This window comes from Malus sylvestris, chromosome 1 (genome assembly GCF_916048215.2).
Source record: "Malus sylvestris chromosome 1, drMalSylv7.2, whole genome shotgun sequence".
NCBI lineage: Eukaryota > Viridiplantae > Streptophyta > Magnoliopsida > Rosales > Rosaceae > Malus > Malus sylvestris.
This window is the reverse complement of record NC_062260.1, coordinates 616744-644336: the sequence shown is the minus strand read 5'-3', so window position 1 is coordinate 644336 and position 27593 is coordinate 616744. Positions and strand designations below refer to the sequence as shown.

General features: G+C 39.6%; 2 long non-coding RNA genes across 3 annotated transcripts; both read right to left on the bottom strand.

Moving 5' to 3' along the window:
* Positions 1 to 14346: 14346 nt before the first annotated feature.
* LOC126602022 (uncharacterized) lies at positions 14347 to 15286 on the bottom strand. The gene is made up of 3 exons (XR_007615963.1): positions 15141 to 15286; positions 14935 to 15046; positions 14347 to 14430 (listed from the first exon to the last, which is right to left on the bottom strand). It is a non-coding gene; the product is annotated as an uncharacterized LOC126602022 (long non-coding RNA).
* A 6353-nt stretch (positions 15287 to 21639) lies between these two features.
* On the bottom strand, positions 21640 to 22517 carry LOC126601963 (uncharacterized). Of its 2 annotated transcripts, none has more exons than XR_007615917.1 (3): positions 22428 to 22517; positions 22222 to 22333; positions 21640 to 21702 (listed from the first exon to the last, which is right to left on the bottom strand). It is a non-coding gene; the product is annotated as an uncharacterized LOC126601963 (long non-coding RNA). The 2 variants fall into 2 exon arrangements; XR_007615931.1 differs by having other exon boundaries at positions 21643 to 21717.
* Positions 22518 to 27593: the final 5076 nt, after the last annotated feature.

Below are 27593 nucleotides of genomic sequence, written 5' to 3'. Positions count from 1 at the left end.
CATCCATAAGAACGGAGCATTGTTAAAAGGGAACCGTTTGTTCATGCCTAAAGATAACGAAGCGGTTAAGAAGGAAATTCTTGATAAGGCTCATACTTCAGCTTATGCTATGCATCCAGGAAGTACTAAATTGTGTCGCACCATTTATCCTTTCTATTACTGGGAAGGGATGAAACGGGACGTAGCGGAGTATGTGAGTAGATGTTTAATCTATCAATAGGTTAAAGCAGATTGACAAAGACTTGGGGGACTGATGCAGAATCTTCCGATACCAGTTTGGAAGTGGGAGGATATCACTATGGACTTTGTGTACGGACTGCCTAGAACACCGTCATGGTATAATGGTATCTGGGTAATTGTCGATCGGCTTACCAAGACCACTTATTTCTTACCAGTTCGACAGACCTACTCGTTGGAGAAATTGGAGAAATTATTTGTCAATAATATCGCTCATCTTCATGGTGTACCCGTCTCCATTGTGTCAGACAGAGATCCCAGATTTACTTCCAGGTATTGGAAAGCCTTTAATGCCGCTATGGGTACTCAGTTACTATTCAACACTGCTTATCATCCACAAACTGATGGTCAGTCCGAGCGGACAATTCAGACTTTAGAGGACATGTTGAGAGGGTCGGTGTTACAGTGGAAAGGTAGTTAGGATAACTATTTTCCATTGGTGGAGTTTGCTTACAATAATAGTTATCATTCGAGTATTGGTATGGTGCCTTTTAAAGCACTTTACAGGAAGGCGTGTAGGACACCATTATGTTGGACAGAAGCCAGATAAAGGCCGTTGGTGGGACCAAAGATTGTGGATACCACCAACGCTAATATCCAACTGATTAAGGCGAATTTGAAAGCAACACAAAACCGACAGAAAAGCATTGTAGACAAACACTCTAAGGATCATGAGTTTACAATGGGCGATTCTTGAAGTTGTCTCCCTGGAAGGGTGTTGTTCATTTTGGTAAGCGAGGAAAGCTGAGTCCTCGATATGTCGGTCCCTATCAGATTATTGAAAGAATTGGTGCAATTGCTTATAGGTTGGAGCTACCACTGGAGTTGTCACTGATTCATAACGTTTTCAATGTTTCCATGCTTCAAAAATATGTACCAGATCCCTATCATATCATCCAGATAGAGCCATTGGAAGTAAATCTGGATGCTAGCTCTGTAGAATAACCAGTGGCTATCCTTGAAAGACAGGAAAAGGTGTTGCGGGACAAAGTTATTCCTTTGGTGAACGTACTACGGAGGAACCATGCAGTCGAAGAAGGTACTTGGGAAACAGAGGAATCAATGCGGAATCAATATCCCTTTCTTTTCGTGTAACTTCGCAATTTCGGGGACGAAATTTCTGTAAAGGGGGTAGATTGTTAGAACCACCCCCATATTTTTATTTTATTTCTATTTTTTCATTATAACGTATTCTAAATCTATCAATTTAATCCTTTTTCTCTTTTAATCCTAACCCTTGATCTAGATTCCCTATTGTTCCTAAACTGCCACGTGGCAGGTTCTCAACTCTTTTCTCTTTCCTCTCTGCCTGAGTCTTCCCTCTCAAACATCTCTCTCTCTCTCACGGGATCTCTCTTCTCTCCATTTCACTCCCTGCACCGTGACCTACCAAGCATCCTGCATGCAACTCTAGTGTAGACCATCATCATCATTGAAGGGAAATTTATGAGATTCTAGAATGGGATTTCAAAATGACTATCATGCATATACAAATCAAATTTAATATACGAAAGCAGCGGAAGCATTTATAACATATTATCAAAGCTATAGTCATGCAAATCCCCTTCAAGGTTCATAGGTTTATATATAATGCATCAAAACATTTTAAAGAGAAGAACAAAGTGAAGGTTTAGTCTTATACCTCTTGATCTAGACTTGAGACCAATGATGGACCACCTCCAAGCCCTTTGTTCCTTGAACTCCTTGAGCCTAGCTTCCCTCCTTGCCTCCTCCACTTTGTTAGAATGAGTGCTCCTAGGTTCTCTTCAAGTTTCCAAAGTAGGAAACCTCTAAAGATCCTCACCCACTAGTGTAGTGAGAAGGATGAAGGAATAACCAAAAGGGTGTAAGATATGTTAGTAAAAACACCCATAAGGTGGCCGGCCTTTGTAGTGTTAGAGAGCTATTTTTCTTTTGCCTCTTTGTTGTTTTAACACTTCAAAAACCCTAATGAACAATATCTCTATAAAGTTCTTTATATATAGACAAAAGAAAACCTAGTCAACAACTTGACTAAATATCTCACCCTATCCTACCTAAAGTGGCCGGCCCTCTTTGTGTTGTTTGGGCTTTGGGCTTTCATTTATTTCAAGTCATCTAATGCTTGAATAAAAGCCCAATGGGTTTAGGCCCAATGGGCCCAATTAAACCCGAACGTTTCTTTAAGCCCAAAACGATCTTTATCGCTTTTATGATTTCTTTAGACTTTCTAAATTAATCACAACACTTAATTAATCCAATTAATTGTTTCCATCATCCATTAATTACTCACTACAATAGTGTATTGGTGAACAATCTTTTAGGTTCTAATTAGCAAGGCAGTGAGGTGATTGGCACCAATCCAATATTTAATTCAATCACTTAGTGAATTGAAACTTCATTTTAATTCACCTTCTTCTTTGATGACTACATTTAATCATCTAGAAGAACTCACAAGCTATGAGTGACATCTAACCATATGTCATAGCTACCCAAGCTAATGTAGAAGTTTATTCGGAGAACCTATTCCATTGGAATTACAATGTAATTCGATCCTTCTCTAATACAATACTCTCAATCACATTACTAGGGTATGGATATATAATGTCAAACCCCTAATGTGATTATTCCTTCTTATATGATTCTTTTGAGTCGTATAGGAACGCTTTCCTTTTAATACGCTCGATACTTCGGCCGAAGATTCCCGAATCATATCTTAGAGTATTCTTCCTCTCTTATCGAGGATTAGAGATTCCTTATTGCGCATACACTTGCCTTCATGACTAAGTGGCTTAACCCCGACTATGCCGTTGACGCTCTGATAGAGTGACGTTTGACATAATCAAAGATTAAGTACTTAACCACAAGACAACGACGATGCCTCAGGTCAAAGGACTACTTACATTATTCCAACCATATGAGTTACTTGCTTGACATGTGAGTAGACCTCCATGTAAGTACTCTCGTTCGATTGTGTTCAGTGAACTCATTCTCTCAATGAGCACCTACATACCTGTCTTAGTGTCACAACACGAATGGGATGAGACTTTCCATCCTTCCATTTGAAGCGGATACAGTATGTACCGGTCTAAGCATTGTCAGTTTCCCTCCGACAATCCAATGACTAGGAACCTTTTTGGACATAATGGTTATGTGAAGAAGGTCTCTGTAGTCTAACATCATTAGATTACTTCTTCAATCAATCCATTGTCCATGGATACACTATTTAGGACATATATCGTTCATTGAGATAGTCCTAATTCGTGTCTTTGCCATTTGATGTATAAGAGTCATCCATACATCGATTCATTTGTCCTGAAAGGTTTCTTCCAAAGATTGACTTTCAGGGCATATTTCCAACAATCATCTCCTTTGCACTATATATATATATATATATATATATCTCTGTCGTAGTGAGGTCGAGAAACTCAGAGAAAGGACCTCTGACGGATCTCTTCTTTTCGGCTAGGTAAGTTAGCTCTTCCTTTTTAAATTACCATTGTTGTTGCGGGACGTTGTGGGTTGAAAGTTAGGTGGTTTTTCCAAGGTTTGAGGACAAAAACGGCATGGGGGAAACTCACCTGCATTTTTCGACGAAACCGTGACTTTCGAGGATTCTTTCTGAGCTCTCATGGCCGTTCACGATGAAGCTAGGGTATGAAAAATACTCCACTCTCTTCCCTCTTCATTTTAGTACTTGGTATGGTTTTTAGTTTGCATGTTTGTCGTCGACCGGATCTATAACAACTCCGGTGTTCTTTCCCGACCACACCCAGGCCATAAGGCCTTCTCAAAACACCCTCGGGCCTTAGCTCAGCCCAGTTTCTATTTCTTATCATTGGTTAATTGGCCTGCAGGCTGTGCCCTGCATGGGCCATGTTTGTGTGTATGGTGTTGGGTTGTGCGTATGTGTGTGAGGTGTGTTTTGGACTGCACAGTGTGTGTGTTGTGTATGTGTCAGTACGTGTTTGTGTATGGGTGTGTGTGTAGGCTATGTATGTATGTGGGCTGTGTGTGTGTGTGCAGGCCCCGTGTGTGTGTGCGTACTGTGCACGTGTGTATGTATGTGTGTTGTTTGTGGTTCATGCATGTGTGTGAGTATGGGTTTAGGTTTAAGCCCAAACCACCTTTCTTCACCCTAAACCCTTTTAACCCAAAAACCTTAGGATCCTAAAACCCATTAGACCTTAACCAATTCAACCCAAATCCTTTATTTTATTTAGTTCAAGCCCAAATCCTTTAGAAAATCCTTTTATTTATTTATTACATTTTTGTGCTTAGGTGAATTTGCTAGTGAGGAAATTCTTAATCCTTATCCGCACAACTCTACTGCTAAGGAGTATCTGTGAGTGGACCTTTTCTAAAATTTGCATAATTTCATAGTTTAATTGCATAAATGAAATGCATGCCTTACGAGTTATTAACTGATTTTTTATGTTAAGCATGTTTATGGAATATGTTGTTTATCATCTCGTTTTTTGTCAGGAATTAATTGTTGGCCTAGGGCTGGGAGATATATTTATTTAGTGATCTCTGGCTACGGGCGTAGAGACCACGGTGCTGGCATAGGGTCGGGATATATATTTATTCAACGATCTTACAAGTAGTACATTACGCTACGAGACGATTTATGAGACATTTGATATTTTGGGTTCCATGATATGTCTTTTGAGATATTTTTTGGCATGCTAGGGTTTTCAGTAAAACCGTCACTTATTATACTAGTAGTTTTCTTTATATAAACTATGGGGGCTAGAATATTGATAACTGTTTTATTATTATTGTATATATGAACTTGGTCCAATCACCTTTCTTTTATGCCCCCATTTAGGTCTTAGAAACGAGGACTACGACACGATGTACGAGGCATTCCCCTACCAGTAGCAACCTATCACTTGCTTGTGTGATATCATGTAATGATCTTTCCTTTTATGATCTTGTTTTAGAATGTGTTCTATGCACTATAGACACTTCCTTAAACCCTGTTTATTACTTCTAGATTCTAATGTTTATTCATGAATATTTCCTCCTAATCATTACTCTTGTAACCAATAAATGGTTTTCGTCATCCTCAAATGTTGGCCAGCACGTGCCTATCCAGGTATTCAGAGAATCTCAAGATCGGGACATGTCAACACATAACTATTTTTTTTCTTTTTCGTTTTTGCTCTTTTCTTTTCTTTTTTCTTTTTCATTTTTTAGTAACAGTAGCGGTCGTGCAATGTCGGTTCCCTTAAGCTTTCTATCCAACCCATGTAGCGAGCTTTAGGTCAATGACTCCCAAATCACAAGGCTTTAGGGCACTAGGTGTAGAACACCCCTACGGACTTATTAACTCGAGCTGAAAAGGCTACTAAACCAACTAACCACCCTGCCCCATGCCAAGACTCGACTGTTTGACGCGACAATCATTGTAGATTAGGCATGACTGACCCGGTTTCTAACCAAAGTCTCGGGTGCCACAATTATTACTTTATTCATAACAACTAACTTTACTTTATTTAGGATCGGTACTAGTTTAACTTAGAGGGGGTGAATAGGTTCCAATTTAAAAATCCAATTCAATTTTCAATTTAATTTTCAGTTCTCAAATTAAATCCCCATTCACATCACATATCAAACTATCATACTCATATGCAATTAAAACGATAAATAAAAAGTGCACACATGATGTAGGATTTAACGAGGCAAAACCCACCACAGGGAAAATCCTCGGTCTCCCAAGCCAAGACATACACTAAGACAAAATAAGTACATAAAGACTTCCAAAAATCATCAACTTGACATGCATACTAGTAGGCAATTTTGTCTCTGCACTTTGCTACTCGATCTCTCTTCAGTCTTCGAGTTGAAGTGGCACGACACTAACTCGATCGTCAATCACCTTTTCCTCGAACTTTGCAAGATACTCACTCGATCATGCAATTTGTTTATATAATGAAGTGTTTATTTGAAAAACCAATCAATTATTAAAATCACAAGGCACATTTTCATAATTGACTTTCAATTAAAAACTTAAATGAAAGCAGCATGAAAAAATTATTTTCTCTCTAAGAACACATGCTGTTGAAACCATAAGATGGCAACAATAAAAATAATTCTTCGTGTTCAAAAACCCAACGCTACTGCCTTTTGATGTTTTTATCTAAGAAACCCAATATTCATGCATATGCGGTAGCAACATGAAAAACCCTAAACTAATCTAAAGCATGCGGCAACCAAAACATAAAAAGCTATTCTGATGCACTCGGTGCTAATGCTCTGTTAGTCTAGTCTGTGCTATGCGGCAGCCAAAACAATCAGGTAACTAGGACTTCTATTTATATATGCAGTAGCTAGACTCTCTTATCCCTATCATATACGGAGCCACAAGCCTAATAAGACCTAATCACTTATCAGTAGCTAGACTCTCAGATTCCAACGTAGATGCATCTCCTGAATCCTATAAACGCAAGTGACCTTCATTGCCCTATTCTTCTTCTCTTTTCTCTTGATATTGTTTGCACACTCAAAAGCAATGTGTCCATAACCTTAACACTCATGGCACTGAACCCTATTGTTAGAACTCCTATGTTCACTAGTTCTAGATGATCTAGAGGCTTTGTCATGTGAGACATCTAGAGAACGAAAGTTTTTTGAGTTCAAACCTGAGTTGGTTCGTTGCTCATGACCCTTGGAATTTTGAGACTTGAGAAACCTTTTAATTTGCATGGTTAATTCAACCAATTTATCTTCGGATAGGTCTTCAATTGAGCCATCACTTTCTTCTTCTTTGACAACTTTAAGAGCAATTGTTTTCATCTTCTTGGAATCAGTAATCTCTAACTCATACGTTTGCAAAGACCCAATCAATTGCTCAAGCTTGCAGGTGTTTAGATCTTTCGATTCCTCAATCGCTGTCCTCTTAGCATGAAACCTCATATGAAGTGATCTTAAGATCCTTTTCACAATCCTATGCTCAGGAATACTATCACCAAGATTGTGACAGCCATTGACAATTACGCTAAGCTTAGCATAAAAGTCAGAGAAATTTTCATCATCAGACATTGTGATATTTTCGAATTTTGTGATGAGATGTTGAAGTTTGGATTCTTTAACAGTTGAGTTACCCTCATGAGTAACTTCAAGAATGTCCCAAGCTTCTTTCGCCATTGTACATTTACTTATGTAATTGAATTGTTCAGGCGAAACAACTATGAATAAAGCATTCAAAGCCCTTTGGTTAAAAGTGCTAGAGCTACGCTCATCATTGCTCCATTCTTTCCTAGGCTTAAGCTTAGATATAGACACAGAGGAATCTCCTTTACATTTGGTTTCTTCAATCGTTGGAGGTTCCCAACCTTCTTCAACAGCAAGCCACACCTTGACATCTTGCGCCCACAAAAACGATTTCATTTTCACCTTCCACGCAGCATAGTTGTCACCATCTAAATGTGGTGGACAGAAAGACTTGTCAAAAATATGATTGGTCCAAGCAAGAAAGGCACGGGAGTCTTTGGGCATCTCACAGTAATGTAACCATCAAATCTTAATATGAGAAACTGAACCCATAGCACGATTCATCCAAGATTACCCACGGATCTCACTGGGTATTTTTAGTGACCTGCTTTGGTGCCAATTGAAAGTTCTAGGATGGGTACTAGTTTAACCTAGAGGGGGTGAATAGGTTCCGATTTAAAAATCAAATTCAATTTTCAATTTAATTTTCAATTCTCAAATTAAATCCACATTCACATCACATATCAAACTATCATACTTATATGCAATTAAAACGATAAATAAAAAGTGCACACATACTGTAGGATTTAACGAGGCAAAACCCACCACTGGGAAAATCCTTGGGCTTCCAAGCCAGGACAAACACTAAGAGAAATAAGTACAGAAAGACTTACAAAACTCATCAACTTGACACACATACTAGTAGGCAGTTTTATCTTCACACTTTGCTACTCGATCTCTCTTCAGCATTCAAGTTGAAATGGCACGACACTAACTCGATCGTCAATCACCTTTTCCTCGAACTTTGCTAGATACTTACTTGATCATGCGGCATGTTTATATAATGAAGTGTTTATTTGAAAAACCAATCAATTACGAAAATCACAAGGCACATTTTCATAATTGACTTTCAATTAAAAACTTAAATGAAAGCAGCATGAAAAAAATATTTTCTCTTTAAGAACGCATGTTGTTGAAACCACAAGATGGCAGCAATAAAAATAATTCTTCTTGTTCAAAAACCCAACGCTACTGCCTTTTGATGTTTTTATCTAAGAAACCCAATATTCATGCATATGTGGCAGCAGCATGAAAAACCCTAAACTAATCTAAAGCATGCGGCAACCAAAACATAAAAACCTATTCTGATGCACTTGGTGCTAATGCTCTATTAATCTAGTCCGTGTTATGCGGCATCCAAAACAATCAGGTAACTAGGACTTCTATTTATATGTGCAGCAGCTAGACTCTCTTATCCCTATCATATAAGCGTGAGCCACAAGCCTAATAAGACCTAATCACTTATCAGTTACGATATAATGAGATAACTAGGTGAAGGGATATATATGCAAAACCAGAGACATTAACAGCAAGTTCAATGCTTAAAAGCAAAGCAAGGTCATGCGGCAAGGCTAGGATCCTAAAGGTATATATGCATATATATGCTAGGGTTTTAAGCTGACTTAAAATGATGGGCTTAAGCATACTCAATTATACAAACAAACCCAATACTCTTTAATTAATGAACAATACGATTGAACATTTGAGCCAAAATTAAATAACCCGCTGAACAGAAACCCAGAGTGTATGAATGCATATGTATGTCGAACTTACTTGAGTGATATCTCTGAAATGCTTACTATTATGGTGGGATGACTGTATTGAGGTGAATGTGTTATTGGCGACTCAAAATCTGATTCATACTGAGATGTGATTGACAGGGGAGGCGGAGTGGTTTCATGCTTCATGGATATACGGAACGTCGTATAGAAATGAGAAAAATGAGTTTTGGTAGTGGATTTTAGAGGAACTCAGACTGAAGGATGCCCCATGGATTCGTGCTGGAGATTTTAATGAGATATTATCTGAGGATGAAAAAGCAAGGGGAAGCCACAAACATTGGACGACTAATCCTTTTCTCCAATCTTTTATGAACAATAAGGAGCTGTTGGATCTTGGGTTTCGGGGCCTAAATGTACGTGGAGAGGAACTAAGAATGGTAGCTTAGTGCAGGAAAGGTTGGATCATGGGTTGATTAATGATAGTTGGCAGTGTAAATGACCAAACTCAGTGATGTTTCATGAAAATGTTAGGGCATCGAACCACTGCTCGCTGATTCTTCATACTCATCGGTCAACTCCTAAATGGAATCAATTTTTCGTTTTGAGGCCTTCTGGTGTAAAGAGGAGGGGTTTAGAGAAACAATTGCCAGATGCTGGAGTGTGGAAGGTGATGGTGGGGGGATGTATGTGTGGAAAACAAAACTGCACTCTACAAGGAGAGGTATTTTTAGGTGGAATGCGGACAAATTCAGGGGTAGAAAAATTGAAATTCAAAAGTTGAACTCTCACCTTGGGCATCTCACACAAAACTGGGAGGTGAATAGTCGAGAAATTGGCGAGGTCATGGAAACTTTGAATCACCTCGAGGCTCAGGAGGAAGCATATTGGGCTGCTCGTTCAAGAATTCGGTGGCTGCAGGCCGATGACTCGAATACAACTTTTTTCCATCAATCTACTGTTCTTAGGCCTTGCCGGAACAAACTTTCTAGAATCCGGAATGAGGAGGGGATTTGGGAGGATAATCCTGTAGAGGACGGTTGAAAATCATTTTAAGAAGCTATTTACATCTGATGGGCAACTGGACTGGGGTGATATTCTAAGTTTCCTGGACCCGATAGTAAATGAAGTAATGGATGCAACACTCTGTAGTCCCATATCTGATTTGGAGATTAAGGAAGCAGTTTTCAACATGGGTGGGTCTAAGGCGCCTGGGCTTGATGGTTTCCAAGGCATTTTCTTTCAATCTTTTTGGGATATTATTGCAACTGAGATCCATGGTATTGTGGCAGAGTGTCTAGTAGGGGAGGGTTGCCCTTCCCTTATTAATTCCACCAACATTGCTTTGATTCCAAAGGTCCCCAACCCGGAAGCTGTTAGTCAATCCATACCTATTAGTCTTTGTAATTATTCTTATAAGGTCCTGTAAAAAATTATGGCGAATCGACTGAAGCCTTTGTTAGATGATATTATTTCGCCAAGTCAAAATGCGTTCATCAAAGGCATGCAAATATAGGACAATATTATCTTGGCCCATGAAATATTCCACTTTTTAAAGTTAAGGAAGATAAAGACTAAATTCGAGATGGGGATTAAACTCGTCATGAACAAGGTGTACGATCGGGTGTAGGGGTACTTCCTGGAGGCTGTAATAGAGCATCTTGGTTTCCAACTCAGATGGATAAATATGTTGATGCGCTGTGCGAAGACTGTGGAGTTCTCAATTCTTATTAATGGGAGGCCAGAGAGAGCTTTTAAACCCACTAGGGGTCTTCGGCAGGGGGACCCCCTCTCCCCCTATTTGTACCTAATCGTTAGTGAAGTTTTTTCCTTGGTGATTAATAGAGCGGTTCAACAAGGTTATTTGGAAGGCATTTAGATTTCGGCTTCGGGGCCAGTGCTTTTACATCTTTTGTTTGCAGATGATACCCTTTTTTTTAAGGCTTCCAAGCAGAATTGTAGGAACTTATCCACTCTTCTCAAGGTGTATTGCAGAGCTTCTGGTCAACAAGTCAGCTGCCAAAAATCGGTTGTGTATTTTGGAGCAAATATCCTGGCCCATTTGACGTTGGAGCTTTGTAATATCTTAGATATGCCTAAGGTAGAGAACCCGAGTAAATACTTGGGTTTTCCCACAATCTGGGGAAGGTCGAAGCAAACGGCTTTACAATATATCAAGGACCGGGTTTTAGAGAAAATTTCAGGGTGGAAGAGAAGGTTCAGGAGGTCCTCATTTAAGCGGTCGCTCAGGATATTCCTATGTACCCCATGTGTGTTTTTCGGCTACCAGATGGTCTTTGTAAGGATATTGATGCAGCTGTGGCGAGGTTTTGGTAGGCGGGAGTTGATAAGGACCATGGGTTACACTAGATAAATTGGAAGGACATGGGGCGGCCAAAGAGGGAGGGAGGAATGGGCTTTCGTAATTTTAAAGAATTTAACCTTGCTTTGCTTGCCAAACAATGCTGGTGCTTGATTCATGATCTTAATTCGTTATGGGCACGGGTTTTGAAGGGGATGTACTTTCCAAATGTGTCGTTCCTGGAAGTTAAAAAAGGTAGTAAAGCCTCATGGGTGTGGGCGAGTCTTTTAGATGGGCGGGATATTATTCTAAAGGGCACCGGGTGGCAGAGTTTGGGAGGTTAGCAGGTTAGATTTTGGATGGATAATTAGGTCCCACGTTTACTTGAGGGGCATCCTATCCCTTTAATGCTCGAGGAAGCTAATGATGACTGTAAGGTTGTGGAGTTCATTGACCCGGTTTCTAGGGAGTGGAAGTTGGATTTGCTTTCAGATCTTGTCCCGGAGATGGTATGTGGGGCTATCTCTCAGATTCATGTGGGACCCTTCTTAATGTTGGATAAACTTGTTTGGCCTTTTGAAAGGCATGGTTCTTATCTTGTTAAATCAGGTTATAGGTGGTGTCAACCTCAACTAAACCATGATCGTCCGTCTTCTTCTCGAAGTATTGACTCCCAGGTGTGGGCTTGGATTTGGGGTTGCAAAGCCCTACCAAAAACGAGGAGCTTCCTTTGGAGGGCACTCCGCAATGCATGTGCCACCAAGCCTAATCTATTCTGGCGTCGATGTACCGTGTCCCCTCTCTCTCCAATTTATGCTGAAAGTGAGGAGTCCATGAAGCATGTGCTACTTCTTTGTCTGTGGGCTACCAAGGTGTGGTTGGGGGGTCCTTTTCGCCTTCAAATTAATCGAAGCTCTATTACTACCTTGGTTGATTGGTTGTGCTTGGTTGTCAATCAATATTTGGGTTGTAAGGAGAATTTAGACCGTATTTTGGCTTATGTGATATTCTCATGTTGGTTCATTTGGGGGGCACGATGTGATGCTATTTTTAATGGGATAAATCCTTCTCCCTATCCAACTTTGCGTTCTTTGGCCACTGCCTTGGTTTCCTTTCAAGAGGCTTATAATCATCGAAGTGTGATGGCATCTATTAACACGGGCACCCTAGAGGTATGCTTTATCTCTCTAAGTGGTCACCTCCCTCTGTTAATTGGAATAAGATCAATGTGATGCATGTTGGAAGTGGGGCTCTTTGTGTGGTTAGATTGGGGTTGTGGCCAGAGATTGGAATTTGGGTTGCAAAGCAGTGCAATGTGTGAGGGGTGCATGCTTCTATGGCTGCGATGATGGAGGCGTTAGCGGTCCTGGAGGGGTGCTTACTGGCAAGAAACTTACAGTTGCAGGAGGTGGAAATTGAATCTGATGCTCAAGCTATTATTCATTATCTTAAGTCCCTTTCTATGAGTTGTGATTGGGAACTGCTCCCAATCCTATCTCGTGCTTTGAAGGTTGGGGGAGTTTTCAATCATGCTCTTGGTCATGGTCTCCACAATCGGCAAATATGGCGGCAGATTTTGTCACGAGAAACTTGTCTTCGGAGATGATTGGCTTAGGCTGGGTGGTGACACCTCCACTTCGCTTGTGGGTATTTTGAACAAAGATGGTCTGCCATGTCCTTTGTAGGTGGGGGGACTTTTGTCTTGGATATATGGGATGATGTTGGGGGCCTGTGTGGTGGCGTATGTTGTATCCTATTTATCTTTGATCCTGTTTCTGGGTGTGCTGGGCACCCTTTTGTTTGCTTCTTAGCCTTGTGCCTTGCTGAATTTATGAATTGCTTGTTCTACCCCAAAATAAAATAAAAAAATAAATAAAAAATAAATAAATAAAAAAAAAGAAAGATATTACCTGGGCTTGAAAATGAAGCTGTTGCTGACATACCCCTATCCGGAGGATCCAGGTGTGCTGGCAGTCACGTGGGCGCGATGTAACCATAGATGCGACACGGAAGCAAAACAACAACATAAATCAACAAGATTTCAAAACATTCTCAAGCATAACCACCTACGAACATAACCGGACGAGATATAAAGTAAATACATAAGTTCAGAGCATAGGTTAACTGCAGTCAAGTAGGACTAAAATAAAAATACGTCACCCTCAGGTGAGTCCAACATGTCGAGGGTCTGTCAGAAAGCCGGAATAAGACATCGAGAGCCACCAACCGCTAAACTAGAACCTGGAGGGGCGCAAAACAAAATGAGTGGGTCAGTAAAACAAAATAGTTTTCCAAAAACAGTTCATTAAAAACAATTCTATCCCCTCGCCGTAAAAACCTGTATACTTCCCAGAAAATAGTATATAAACATATATACATACACAACCTCTTAACTCAACACATATCCAACGTCATAATATCACAGGAATGATATGCCATGCCCAAAATATAATCAAAATGCATCATTATCCATCAGGTGAATAATAAGTCAACCGGAGACCCTACAATGGTCCTGTACGGCTAATTCTAAAGCTCAACATCCCATCCAACCGGAGTCACCTCGGTGACCTGTACGGTCTAACTCTGCACGTCACTCGGAACTACATAAGGTAGTCTATACGATGACAGGTGTATAAATACGCTCTAGTGCTTCTTACATCAATCATCAGCGCGCATATCTAATGTCACCCACCAGTCGGAACCCCTCTAATGGTCTGTACGACTGGCATGTCGGAACCCTCACATGGTCTGTACGACATCCACCTACTTGGATCCAAGACGAGCGTGTGGTGTGGTGAATAACAATATAAGCACTATCACCTAGGTGCAGGTTATGAGCTTTCAATGCAATTCACATAAATAACCCAGCTGAATAATAAAATAAACTCACCTGAGCGTCCACCGCGTCATTTCACATATATATGCATCAATACTCAAGCTAGATATTTCAATAATTTCATGCATGGCAATTAATTTCATAATTTTCATAAAAACGTATTTTCTGGGAAAAATAATGTATATAGGTAAATACGAAATCAAAACTGCCCACTCACTGATAAGTCGAGGGGTCGTAACCCCCGTGGCGTCCCTGGATGCGCTCGTCCTCGGGATACGTCTCACTTATATGCGAAACAACTATAAAAACGTCAATTAAAGCGCATAAACAAAACTAGGTAATTAATTCCTCATACGATGCTCAATTTTGACAATTGAATACACCAACGCGATCTACACAACCTCACTAGCATCGCAATATTTTTAAAATAATTTTTTGAGGTCTCACGCGCCCCCATGCGCCGAATTAGGCACGGGTCTACGCGCCCCCTACGCGTAGCCACGTGCAAGGCATGCTGACGGCGTCAGTTGACGCCGTCAGGAATATTCCTGGAATATTTTGTTAAAACCGACGGTTACCGTTACTGCCGTTAGGAATATTCCGTTAAAACTAACGGAATATTCCCCTTTCTTCCCCGACCTACCCTCGCCGGACTCCGGTCACCGGAAAACTGGGAAAATTTCTAATTCACTATTCTCACTCGTTTTTCGTCCATTTTTCTCGTACTTTACACCAAATTGAAGCCCTAAGTGTGTACTATCACGTTGAACTAGTTTTAAGCACTAAAAATCACGGGATCGTACCTTCCAAAAATCCAAGAAAACCGGCCAAACTCGAACTAGGTGATCCCGACGTCCAATTCTTCCAAACGAAGCACTCCGAGCTTCCTTAGGACCTCACCAAGCTTCTTACAAGCTTCAAATTCCCAAAAACACAAAGATTTACGTGTGCATGAACAGTGCACCTTCACGGGGAGTTTGAAATCTAGGGTTTCCGAAGGAAAGGTTACCTGAAAATGGTATCAACGTGCTCGTCGTGCCCTCAGGAGTCCAATGGTGGCCTTAAGTTTGTCGATCCGCAAAGTTTGGAGGGGTTTTGGGTTCGTCCGTACAGTTTTTGGGTGAGAGAGAGTGAGAGATCGCGAGAGAGGAGAGAGAGAAGCCACGGGGAAGGAGAGAGAGAGAGAGGTCCTGTGTGGTCCAAACCAATCCACACCACCCATTTTCTAATCCCCTAATCAACTTAACAAAAATCAAATTAATAACCAACTCACATAATATTTTTCTTTCACCCTTGCTTAATATTTGAACTAATAAAATCTCATACACACATACCTTAGTAACGTCAAGGGCATTTCCGCCATTTCACATTCCCGTCAAAAGTACTTCCGGGACGGGCTGTGAGAATCTTCCCTCCTTATAGAATTTCGTCCCAGAAATTCCCGTGAGCAAGTAAACCATTTAATACTCATAAAAGAACCTTGGGTACATCTCTCTCATCCGGTCTTCCATCTCCCAAGTAGCTTCTTCTACAAAATGATTCCTCCACAACACCTTCACCAAGCTCACTGTCTTGTTCCTTAGAACCTTATCTTTCCAATCCAAAATAGTGACCGGTTCCTCATCATAAGTCAAATCCGGATTAATCTCTAGCGGTTGAGGAGGGATCACATGAGAAGGATCAGAAATATAATGCCGATGCATAGAGACGTGAAACACATTATGGACTTTAGATAACTCCAGAGGCAGCTCCAACCGGTAGGCAACTTCACCAACTCTTTCGATGATCACATAAGGTCCAATGTATCTCGGACTTAGCTTCCCTCTTTTTCCAAATCGTACCACACCTCTCCAAGGTGACAATTTCAAAAACACCCAATCACCCACATCATACACTCGATCAGTAGTATGCCGATCCGCTAAACTCTTCTGTCGATTCTGGGCTGCTTTCAGGTTTGACTTAATTACCTGAACATTTTGAGTTGTCTCATCCACAATCTCGGGGCCTTCTAACACCCTTTCACCAACCTCAGACCAACATAATGGCGTTCGACACGCCCTACCATAAAGTGCCTCAAATGGGGACATACCAATGCTCGAGGGAAAACTGTTATTATAAGCAAACTCCATCAAGTCCAGACGATCATGCCAGGAATCCCCAAATTGTAATACTGAAGATCTCAACATATCTTCCAACGTCTGAATAGTCCTCTCTGATTGCCCATCAGTTTGAGGATGATAAGCTGTGCTATACAGTAATTGTGTACCCAGAGCTTCCTAAAAAGCCACCCAGAATTTAGAAGTAAATCTCGGGTCTCGATCAGAAATAATATTTACTGGAACTCCATGATACTTTACAATCTTCACAATGAACAACTTAGCCAATTTATTCAGAGGGTACTTCTCTCTAACTGGAACAAAATGTGCTGATTTGGTGAGTCGATCCACAATCACCCAAATACCATCAAATCCATTTCGTGTACGAGGAAGTTTATACATAAAATCCATGGTTATATTTTCCCATTTCCACTGGGGAACGGGAAGTGGCTGCATTCGCCCAAATGGCTTCTTTCTTTCCGCTTTAACTTGCTGACAAATAATACATCTACTCACATAATCTGCAATTTCTCTTTTCATACCCGGCCAATAATAAAATGGTCGAATGGTATGATACATTTTAGTTCCTCCCGGGTGCATCGCTTAAGCTGAACAATGCGCTTCATCCAAAATTTCCTTCTTTAATTCCTCATTATTCGGAACATACATTATGTTTTCCTGCATGAGCATACCATCTGATTCCCGAATTCTGAGGTCTATCTTTTTCCCCTCATTTCTTAATTGAACCAACTCCTGAATTTCCTCGTCCACCATTTGAGCTTCAAGTATACGATCAACCAAAACTGGCCTGACTCGAAAACTAGTAAGAAAAGCTCCACTTCGATTTTCCAACTCCAACCTTACTCCAGTTGCCCTCAGTTCAGCAAGAAGAGGAACACGGCAAGCATATAAGGCATTGAGTCTGCCTTGGGGTTTCCTACTCAGTGCATCCGCTACCACATTAGCACGACCTGGATGGTATTCAATAGTACAATCATAATCACTGAGCAATTCCATCCACCTTCTCTGACAAAGATTAAGATCATGCTGAGTAAACAAATACTGAAGACTCTTGTGATCAGTGAAGATCTTACACTTCTCACCATACAAATAATGCCTCCAAATGTTTAAAGCAAAAACAATTGCTGCCAATTTAAGATCGTGAGTAGGATAATTCCTTTCATGATTTTTCAACTGCCTAGAAGCATAGACAATCACCTTATTATGCTGCATCAAAACACATCCCAAACCATTTAAGGAAGCATCACTATAAATCTCAAAATTACCGCTATCATCAGGAAGTACTAACACTGGAGCATGAGTGAGGCAATATTTCAGTTGTTGGAAACTCCGCTCACAATTTTCATCCCACTCAAATTTAGCATCCTTTCTGGTCAACTTTGTTAACGGTAAAGCAATCATAGAGAAATCCTGAACGAACCGTCGATAATAACCTGCTAAACCAAGAAAACTGCGTACCTCAGTGACGGTTCGAGGTTGCTCCCAATTCTCCACCGCTGCTATCTTTTGAGGATTAACTTGAATTCCTTGAGCCGATACCACATGCCCCAAAAATGCCACTTCAATCAACCAAAACTGACATTTACTGAACTTAGCATATAACTGATGCTTCCTCAATTTCCTTAACACCAAGTTAAGATGTCGGATATGATCTGCTTGAGATTTAGAGTATACCAGAATATCATCAATGAAAACAATAACAAATTTATCAAGATATTGCTGGAATACCTCATTCATCAATCTCATAAAAGTTGCAGGTGCATTAGTCAACGCAAACGGCATAACCAGAAATTCATAATGTCCGTACCGAGTCCGGAAAGCCGTCTTAGGTACATCATCTTCTTTAATCTTTAATTGATAATACCCAGATCTCAAATCAATCTTAGAAAATACACACGCACCTTTCAGCTGATCAAACAAATCATCAATGCGAGGCAATGGATAACGGTTTTTAATCGTTACCCGGTTCAATTACCTATAGTCAATACACAATCGCAGAGTTCCATCTTTCTTCCTCACAAATAATACTGGAGCACCCCAAGGTGAAGAACTAGGTTGAATGAAACCTTTATCAAGTAATTCTTGCAACTGGATTTTTAATTCTCTCAACTCAGCAGGAGCCAATCTATAAGGAGTCAGAGATATAGGGTCAGTACCTGGAAGCAAATCAATGGCGAATTCCACCTCTCTGTCTGGCGGCAATCCTGGCAAATCATCAAGGAATACATTTGGATAATGTCTGACCACTCCAACTTCTTCTATACTAGTAGAAGCAACATCATTTAACACCACATGTGCTAGATATCCCTGACAACCCTTCGATAATAATTTCCTTGCCCTTAAGGCAGAAATAACTCCATGTCTCACCCCATTTCTGTCGCCCGCAAAAGTAACCTCAGGTAATCCAGGACGATAAAAAGTAACTGATTTACCATAACAATCAATATGGGCACGATTATAATGTAACCAATCAGCTCCTAAAATCACATCAAAATCCACAATATCTAACGGAATAAGATCAGCTGACATAATCACGCCCTCAACCATCACTGGACACCCAAGATACACACTATCAACATAACATTTATCTCCTCTAGGCATGGCAAACTCTAAATCAAATCCTAGAGGTGAAGGGTGAGGTTGGGTCATTTGAGCAAACGTATGAGAAATCACAGAGTGCGTAGCACCACAACCAATCAAAACCTTAGCAAAATGACCAAGAACATTCAACGTACCCATGATCAAGTCTGGATGGTTCTGAGCCTCCTGCAGAGAAATATGATTAATTCGCCCCTGAGCTTCCTGACGTCCACCTCGGCCTCTACTGCCCTGATTACCTCGTCCTTGAGGATTACGCCCCTGGCCTGGCTGACTAGGCTGCCTGGATGATCTTACACCACCAGTAGCAACTTCCCCTTGACGGGACTGGCCTCCTTGATGCCAATGCGAACCACCAGCTGGCATAGATGAATAAGAAGGATAACCTCCAAAATCCTGAGAGTACCCTGCCTGAGGATAAGGCTCCTGGGGATACTGATAAGGTCCGGTAGCATACGGAGCAGCATCCCCCTAGTAGTGGTAGGCGCCTCCACGACTCGACTGGCCATAACCACCCGGTCCAAAACTCTGCTGAATAGGTGCTGGAGGTGGCATATTAGTCTGTTGCGGTCTCTGCTGACCCTGGGGGTACTGAGAAGCCCGATGTCCCATCTGCCCACACGTAAAGCAAGCACCACTACCTCTCCTACACTCACCATGGTGACGGAAGTTACAACGGCGGCACCACGGAGCGCCAGAACCACCAGCACCACCAGCACCACCAGAATCCCTCGGCCTCTGGAATCTAGGCCCACCAAAAAATCTACCACCACCTCTCCTAGGGCCAGTAATACTGAATCCACCACTAGAAGAACTCGAACTTACTCCACTCTTCTTAAAATTCTGAGTCTTGCGAGGTCCCGGAATAGTAATACCTTTACCTTTATCATCCTTTTTCTGACCGCCATCCTTATCCTCGTCATCATCACTCTCACTGGAAATTTTATCAGACTCCTCCATCCTGACCAAAATCTCGAAAAACTCATGGTAGTCGGAGCAGGGAAGTGCACTGGCAAAAGTACGCCACTTCTTCTTAGATCCCAACTTAAAACGCCGCATCATCTATCCCTGATTACCCGCTGTATCAGGGTCGTAGCAAGACAAATCAGTGAACTTTCTGTAGTATTCATGAGCTGACATCTTCTTTTGTTTCAACCGAGTAAATTCCTGTTTCTTTCGGTCAATATACTGAGGAGGAACAAATCTTTTCTGGAAATTATCTTTAAATACAGCCCAATCAGATGCCATAGCTGGGGTCATAAACTGAGTCTGATTCCTCCACCAGCTAGCCGGCTCTCTACCCAAAAACCAGGTAGTAGTCTCCACCCACCTATCAGCTGGAAAATTCCCCTGACTTTGCATTACCTGAAATGTCTTTTCAATGTGATCTAGCCATTTCTCAGCCCCCTCGTGGCCTTCGTCACCCATAAAACGATCTAACTTCAGATTGTACATGGTCTCCAAAGGTGTCCTCTGAGGTGGGGGAGGAGGACGAATCACACTCTGGAAAGCCTGAGCCATTGCTTCCCCCAATTGAACGATATCCGGAAAATTAGGATCAGGAGTACGGCGGAACTCCCTACGCTCTCTACGAGGCGGCATGATTCTGACAGAAAACATCAAAATATCATTAAAGCATTAACAATTATACAGGATTGCAACCTAAGCTCTGATACCAAACTGACACACCTCGATCCGGAGGATCCAGGTGTGTTGGCCGTCACGTGGGCGTGACGTAACCATAGATGCGACACGTAAGCAAAACAACAACATAAATCAACAAGATTTCAAACCATTCTCAAGCATAACCACCTACAAACATAACCGGACGAGATATAAAGTAAATACATAAGTTCAGAGCATAGGTTAACTGCAGTCAAGTAGGACTAAAATAAAAATACGTCACCCTCAGGTGAGTCCTACATGTCGAGGGTCTGTCAGAAAGCCGGAATAAGACCTCGAGAGCCACCAACCGCTAAACTAGAACCTGGAGGGGCGCAAAACAAAATGAGTGGGTCAGTAAAACAAAATAGTTTTCCAAAAACAGTTCATTAAAAACAATTCTATCCCCTCGCCGTAAAAACCTGTATACTTCCCAGAAAATAGTATATAAACATATATACATACACAACCTCTTAACTCAACACATATCCAACATCATAATATCACAGGAATGATATGCCATGCCCAAAATATAATCAAAATGCATCATTATCCATCAGGTGAATAATAAGTCAACCGGAAACCCTACAATGGCCCTGTACGGCTGATTCTAAAGCTCAACATCCCATCCAACCAGAGTCACCTCGGTGACCTGTACGGTCTAACTCTGCACGTCACTCGAAACTACATAAGGTAGTCTATACGATGACAGGTGTATAAATACAATCTAGTGCGTCTCACATCAATCATCAGCGCGCATATCTAAGGTCACCCACCAGTCGGAACCCCTCTAATGGTCTGTACGACTGGCATGTCGGAACCCTCACATGGTCTGTACGACATCCACCTACTTGGATCCAAGACGAGCGTGCGGTGTGGTGAATAACAATATAAGCACTATCACCTAGGTGCAGGTTATGAGCTTTCAATGCAATTCACATAAATAACCCAGCTGAATAATAAAATAAACTCACCTGAGCATCCACCGCGTCATTTCACATATATATGCATCAATACTCAAGCTAGATATTTCAATAATTTCATGCATGGCAATTAATTTCATAATTTTCATAAAAACGTATTTTCTGGGAAAAATAATGTATATAGGTAAATACAAAATCAAAACTGCCCACCTCGAGGGGTCGTAACCCCCGTGGCGTCCCTGGATGCGCTCGTCCTCGGGATACGTCTCACCTATATGCGAAACAACTATAAAAACGTCAATTAAAGCGCATAAACAAAACTAGGTAATTAATTCCTCATACGATGCTCAATTTTGACAATTGAATACACCAACGCGATCTACACAACCTCACGAGCATCGCAATATTTTTAAAATAATTTTTCGAGGTCTCACGCGCCCCCACGCGCCGAATTAGGCATGGGTCTACGCGCCCCCCACGCGCAGCCACGTGCAAGGCTTGCTGACGGCGTCAGTTGACGCCGTCAGGAATATTCCCGGAATATTCTGTTAAAACCGACGGTTACCGTTACTGCCGTTAGGAATATTCAGTTAAAACTAACGGAATATTCCCCCTTCTTCTCCGACCTACCCTCGCCGGACTCCGGTCACCGGAAAACTGGGAAAATTTCTAATTCACTATTCTCACATGTTTTTCGTCCATTTTTCTCGTACTTTACACCAAATTGAAGCCCTAAGTGTGTACTATCACGTTGAACTAGTTTTAAGCACTATAAATCACGGGATCGTACCTTCCAAAAATCCAAGAAAACCGGCCAAACTCGAACTAGGTGATCCCGACGTCCAATTCTTCCAAACGAAGCACTCCGAGCTTCCTTAGGACCTCACCAAGCTTCCTACAAGCTTCAAATTCCCAAAAACACAAGGATTTACGTGTGCATGAACAGTGCACCTTCACGAGGAGTTTAAAAACTAGTGTTTCCGAAGGAAAGGTTACCTGAAAATGGTATCAACGTGCTCGTCGTGCCCTCAGGAGTCCAATGGTGGCCTTAAGTTTGTCGATCCGCAAAGTTTGGAGGGTTTTGGGTTCGTCCGTACAGTTTTTGGGTGAGAGAGAGTGAGAGATTGCGAGAGAGGAGAGAGAGAAGCCACGGGGAAGGAGAGAGAGAGAGAGGTCCTGTGTGGTCCAAACCAATCCACACCACCCATTTTCTAATCCCCTAATCAACTTAACAAAAATCAAATTAATAACCAACTCACATAATATTTTTCTTTCACCCTTGCTTAATATTTGAACCAATAAAATCTCACACACACATACCTTAGTAACGTCAAGGGCATTTCCGCCATTTCACATTCCCGTCAAAAATACTTCCGGGACGGGCTGTGACAGTTGCACGGCTGAACTAGGAGCAAATGTGGCCGAAATTTGAGCATGAGATGAATGTGGGCCATGAATTCACAAACCCTTAGACATACATTTTCCAGCACTCCCAAAAGTCGCTTGCCACAATTGCAAGGGAATCAAGATGTAGAGTTGAACCAAACTAAAACATACGACTAAACTCACACCTAAAGAAATGTCCAAATTAAATTGCCTTAATTTTAGGGAAGATCAAAACAAACTTTCAAGCTTAGTTATCTTTTTATTAATAATTAACATGATTGACGTTAGTCATTTCTTGTTTTTGAACTTTTATCTGTTTTTAATTTGTATTTTTTTTTTTTGTGAATTCATATTTTTTACATCTCAATTTAGAGACAACTAGATGTGCCTTATTTCTCCATTTATATTGATACGTTTGGATTCAAATGTACTAATACGTTAAGGTAAGTTTGTGATAAATTTTTGTTACAATCTATTTATATTGGTACATTTGGATTCATATGTCTATAAATTTAGGTAGGAAAAAGTTTTTGAAATGTCATATGAACTTGTATGCAATTTTCAATGACAAATTTTATTTGAACCCATACAACCTCTTTTTACACTCAACTTACTCTCCACACCCATATTATTTTTAACTAAACTATTAATATCTCTTTAAACCCAAACTTACTACCTAAACTACCCTCACAAACACAATTTGATATATAAATTTATCTTTACACCCATTTAAAAAATAAAAAACCAAAATCAGTGTTTTGAAATTCATTCAAGGCATAAAGACAGCAATATCTCTCACATATTTGTCTCATGCGTAATCCTTCTCTTTTGTTGATTTTACTCAATCCCATATCTGTTTTAATTAATCTTTCATCTGTTGATTTTGCTTAATCCCATATAGATGATTAAAAAAAATAAATATTTAAATCCCATATGTTTTTATTTTGTTTTTGTTCAATCAGTATGCGTTTTCTTGCAACTGATCAAAATTGGATCAGCCAATCCCTCCAATATTTAGTACAAAATCCAAAAGTTTCACATGGTCCGTTGGATCAACTTTTCATTGAAGTTTGAAGAATCCTTGGTTGCTTCGAATCCATAAACAAAAACATAAGCATGTAAAAACTCAGAAGTAACATCAAGCTAGTGCGATGAAGGTGCAACACATTACCAGATGGTAGCAAGAAGTAGATTGATTATTGGGTATATATGGGTCTATTGATAAATTTTGGTTTTATTGTTCATTTCATCTTGTACTTGACAGTAATTATGCAATAGGGTAAGAAAGACAATATATATTTAAAGTTTAAGTTAGGTATAGAAAGAGGTTATATGGGTCCAAATAAAATTTCCCTTCTTTAATTTGTCATATAAACTAAAATTTTAAGCAATTTGTTATACCAACTTTTTGAAATCATTAATTTGTCATCTCTCCTTAACTCCGTTAAGTTTCCTGATAGGAGTATATTTATGCGATTTTGTTATCTTATTTCTTTGCATTTACTTCGTTAATTTCCATTTATTTTGGTAATTTATGTTATTTTCGTATTATTGTAGTTCTAATTGGTAAATATGACAATAAATGGCAAAATGGAGCAATTTGGAGCAGTTTTTGACTTGGATTGGATGGTAAATGGGCTGACATTTTTGGTGTTTAAATGGTGCTAGATATGTGCTAAAATCTGGTGAAATTAAAGTTGAGGCTTGGAAGACAAGGAATTACACAAGAAAGAGGAATCCTAATTGGAGAGGAACATTATCTTATTCTATCTTATCCAATCTTACCTTATCTTACCTGCTGCTACAAGGAGGAATCTTTATCACATTTCAACACTTCCTATCTGATTCTAGGAGTCCTAAAATAATTCAAATAACCTAATCTTTTTCCTCCTGGGATTCAGCTGTGCCTTTACCCTATATATATTATTGCCGCAAATTAGAGAGTAAGAGAGGAGTGTGTCGCGCCTACCATTTATCCATGGAAGTTGCTGGAATTTTCAGAGTTCTTTCTATCCTTGTTTTTAGTTTCAATGTTTATTTTAGATTGCTTTTTAGTTATGATGAACATGTGTAGCTAAGTTTCTTTTTAGCTGGAGGTGAATTCGAAGCCATGATCATATGTTTTATATAAATTGATTACATCTAGTTATTGTTTCATAAAACATGAATGCGATTTACTTATATGCTTTATAGAGAACTTATTCTTGTATGTTTATTAAGGGTGCATACTTAGTTTGCATGCTGGGATTTGATGCTAGAATATAAGGGAATTTCACCTAATCATTATGAACTTATATTTGCAAGTAGTAAAAGTCAGTAGTCATGATTGAGTTAAGTAAATTCCTGACAGGAGTATCATCCTTTTCATAGTTACGAATGCTTTGTCAATGCTTATGATTTTTACAAAACTTAATGATCTTTGAGATGTATCTCTATCATGCTTTTCATAGTTAGGGAACTTGAGAAGAATAATTTGGTTGCGTCGCTGAGTCCAATTCAATGAACTTAGGAAAATCTGAGAATTAATTAGTGTTGTTCACTGTTAATTTGGGGCATTGTCATTCATGGTTTATAGGAAGAATAACTGGAAATCGATTTGTATGCATATGTTTCATGTGTGGAGAAGAATCCTTTAGCTATCCTTTCATTCATATTTCATTCACAACTTAATCTTGCTACCCTTAATTTTGTTCTCATTAAATTCGTCCAAAAAGTCCCCCCTCATTGTTTTGTTAGTTTAATTTAGTTTTCAGTTTTATAAGTTTAATTTCTGTTGATTAGCATCCCTTCTAATCCTCAGAATAGAAGGATCCTTACTTACTCATACTACGATTGCATAATTTATAGGGTTTAATTTGTGTGTTAGTTTCTACCACATCATTTCCATCCAATATAAGTCATGTGCCTCGCACATAACTTGTGTTTAGGTTATTTTGGTCATTCTAATACCTTACTTCCCTTTTATTAAGTTGCATTTGACAAAATTTGTAGGATTTCTCAGGCAATGGAACAATATTTTTGATACAATAGCAATGAAATGATCAAGCAATGCACTCTCTTATGGTTATTCCAAATATATCATGATACACCAATGGGAGTTTGCATTTTAGCATGTCACAAAGACATAATTTCATACGGGCTCTATAAATGAGCAACAGGTTGACGTTTTGTGCCCTAAATGGAGTTGTAGATGCATATGTGCTAAAGAAAAGTAAAAAAATTTAAGTGTTTGTACTAAAGAAAAGTAAAAAACTTGTGAAAGACATGTTAAAATGACCTAAATAACCTTAAACACAAGTCATGTGTGAGTCACATGACTTATATTGGATGGTAAACTTAACGGAGTTAGGGTAAGATGACAAATTAATGATTTTGTAAAGTTGGTATGACAAATTGCTTAAAATTTTAGTTTATATGACAAATTGAAAAATACAAACAAGTTCATATGACATTTCAAAAATTTCCCATTTAGGCAAGTTTGTGGTATATTTTTGGTATATTTGTGGTAAGTTTGTTTGAGTGAACTTATAAATTTAGATATGTTCTTTGCTAAAACAAATAGGATACGTTCATGCAATATGATATTCTTCTGAGGTCATTCTTGAACCCCTCCACAAACAAGCATGGTGAGAACAACTTAACTAAATGTAATGGCACCAATATGATATTCTTCAGAGGCATCATTCTCCAGAGGCCAAATGAGATGAAAAATTACAAGAGTTGTAAATGAACAAGAGTTACTCCCTCATTATTATTAATGCTACCCAATATGATTTTCTTCTGAAGTGAGCTTGGTAATGGTGAGTCTCCCATACCCTACTAAGATTTTTCTCCATAACTCTTGAATTCTAATTGAGGGACCTGGAATTTGCCAAAATATTGGGTGGTGCTATTTGATTTAAAGACCCATATCAAATGACTTAAAATCAATCAATTATATTCGTTATGTAATTGTTTACCTATATATTTGCAAACACGTTATCCAAAACTTGACAAAAAAAAAAGCCGAAGGCTAAAGTTTCCTAACTTGGTACCACAACCCCATATATATGCATGGAAGAACATGTTGGATATGTCTAAGATAAGGAGGATAACACAAGGAACTTGAGAAGTTAGAACAAAGACATGGAACTCCAAAGGGAAACATACTTTCTTTATGAAAGGATGGACATTGGAAGGACACACCTTATGAAGGTGTTATGAATTGTTCTTGAAATAGTTCAAAACAATTGGTTCTTTTACTTGAATGTATGATGTTGTACTAGTAACTTGTTTGCAACCGTTGTAAAAGAGTGACTAGTAAGAAGTAGAAGATTAATGAGAGAAGAGAAAGTGCTTCACATTCAAAATGTGAGTAAAGATATAGATCATTGCAAAAGCAGTTGGCACTTCCTCAAATGAACTACCAAGAAATTGGACTATAAAGATTGTCTTTACATTTCAATTTGAATAAGGAACTTAATTAAATCACAATAATATCTAAGAAATGGATGAATTGTTTTGTTTGACAAAACATTATTCCTAATCAACGAATGATTCATTTACTGTAATCTGATTAATTACAAGTTGGCCTTAGATGGATGCTGTGGATCGGTATATCCAGATCCAATGCCTTTTTGTTAAACTTGTCTAAGGGAGAAATGTTTGATTCTTTATTTTTTGAGAAGGAAGAAAAATTCACAAATTTGTTGAAGTTTATTCACTTAGGTGTTAGTGGTATATACGTAATATACGAAAAACAAAATGCCCACTCACTGATATGTCATAGGATTGTAG